The 2,127-nt window shown below is 42.3% G+C and overlaps 1 protein-coding gene and 1 pseudogene across 1 annotated transcript in view; one reads left to right on the top strand and one right to left on the bottom strand.

Annotated features, from left to right (window-relative positions):
• The window catches only part of LRRC69 (leucine rich repeat containing 69), a 133,280-nt gene that overhangs the window by 1,437 nt on the left and 129,716 nt on the right, over positions 1-2,127 (bottom strand). The gene's annotated exons all lie outside the window — the stretch shown is intronic.
• LOC102811198 lies at positions 217-1,465 on the top strand (annotated as a pseudogene).

Raw genomic sequence — 2,127 nt, forward strand, 5'->3', positions numbered from 1 at the left:
TAAGTATATTCCAAATATTGCATGGTAAATATTAAAAGAAAAAAGAAAAAAAAAAAAAAACAAAACGCTATTTACCTGAAAATGGAATTTAACTGGGTGTCCTTAATTTTTTTATTTGCTAAATCTGGCAACCCTACTTAGGCCCATTTTGAGCTCTTCTGTAACAAATATGGAATTAGTTACTCTCCAAGAAGTGCTGGTTCCTTTTTGTGGAGAATGGTAGAAGAGACCAAAATTGTAGCACTCTGGAACAAACTTTTTACAATTTCAGATAAAGACTATGAGCAGTTACTGGTATGGCCTGGAAGCTGACAACCACACAATGATAGTAGAAAGCTGCATATTTATGGAAAGAGCACCAAATGATAGTTTCAACCTATTTTACAGTATCTGTTTGGTTTGCTTTAAAATGAAAAATTATTCATTAATTTTCTCCTATTTTTGAGATACCAACTATCCTTCGATTCACTAAATTTGAAGTATCCTATTACTTTACTGAACTCTGCCCACTCCTGCTCCCCCCCCAAAAAAAAAAATCATGTTTGCGTTACAGTTAACAATTTCTGTGGGCACTGATATAATTATTTTTGACACTACAGACAATTGTAGTGTCAAATTCTAGTTTCTTAATGGTCTTTACAAAAGTTTTCCCATAGAATCATACCAATCCAAACTTTCAGATCAATTGAATATCAGAAAATGTAATAAAATAATATATGATTCATCCACCCAAGATGCTGAAAGGAAAGAAGGCCAAGGGGAAGAAGGTGGAGCAAGCGCCTGCTATCGTCGAGAAACAGGTCAAAAAGGTGGTAAATCCCTGTTTGAGAAAAGGCCCAATAGCGTTGGCATGGACAGGATATCCAGCCCAAAAGGGACCTCACCCGCATCGTGGCCTTGGACGCCGACAACCACTCAGCCGTTAGTTGCAGCTGGCTCACAGGTACAGGCAGGAGATGAAGCAGGAGGAAGCTGCTAGTCCAAGCTGAGAAGAAGGTTGTTGGCAAAGGGGATGTCCCCACCAAGAGGCCCCCGTCCTCCAAGTATTGACTGTGGGGTCAATACTGTCACCACACGGCTTGAATTCAAGAAAGTCCAGCTGGTAGCGATTGCACACGACGTGAACCCGATCGAGCTTCTTGTATTCCTGTCAGTCTTGTGTCATAAAATGGGGGATTCTCTACTGCATCATCAAGGAGAAGGCCCTGCTGAGGTGGCTGGTCCACAGGAAGGCCTACACCACTGTGGCATTCACGCAGGTGAACTCAGAAGACAAGGGAGCTGCGGCTACATTTGTGGAAGCCATCAGAATCCATTAAAACGAAGATACAACGAGATACTGGGGAGGCAACATCTGGGCCTCAAGTCCGTGGCTCACATCGTCAAGCTGGAAAAGGCAAAGGCCAAAGAACTGGCCACCAAATTGACTAATGCATGTGGCTGTTTTTTCTGTGCTTACAAATAAATTCGTTCTTCAGCTCGGAAAAAAAATAATCAAGTATATGAAACACTGTTAAGATACTTTTAAAACCTCAACTAGCTACTTTAGACTTTTTGCTTTCTGGGAGCAATCGAAGTAATCTCTTAGCCTCAGGTCTTTTGTGTGGGATTTCCCTACCTGCACTTCTCTTTCCTTATAAAGTTGTAGGACTCATTGCCTCACATTCTTCAGAATTTTGATGTTACTACCCTGTCAGATGCAGAGCACCCAGTATCAGAAGAATGATCACCATCATTCTCAACCTCCCAAATTCTATTGTCTCATAGTACTTATCATCATATTGCCTATTTTAAAAAAATTTTTTTTGAGGGGGAACAAACAAAAACAAGATGGCGGATCGGGTGGATGTATAGCAGAGAGTTCCGCCAACAACACAGAATACCCGACCAAGCAGGTTCAGGGGACGGTTGGTCCCAGAACTCTGAACCACATATAAAGGATATTTAGAAGGTTGGAAGGCTCACAACTGGGGGAATTTATGGCAGAAGCAAGAAATCTATTGCTTTCTAGTCCAGGATGCTCAGCTGCTCCAGGAGCCGCCATCTTGGGTGAGACCACGTGGGGAAAGGATCGGAGCGGCCACAGACGCCTGGCAGAACCGCTGAGATAAAGGTGTGGACATTCTT

This window comes from Chrysochloris asiatica, unplaced genomic scaffold (genome assembly GCF_000296735.1).
Source record: "Chrysochloris asiatica unplaced genomic scaffold, ChrAsi1.0 scaffold00031, whole genome shotgun sequence".
Lineage (NCBI taxonomy): Eukaryota > Metazoa > Chordata > Mammalia > Afrosoricida > Chrysochloridae > Chrysochloris > Chrysochloris asiatica.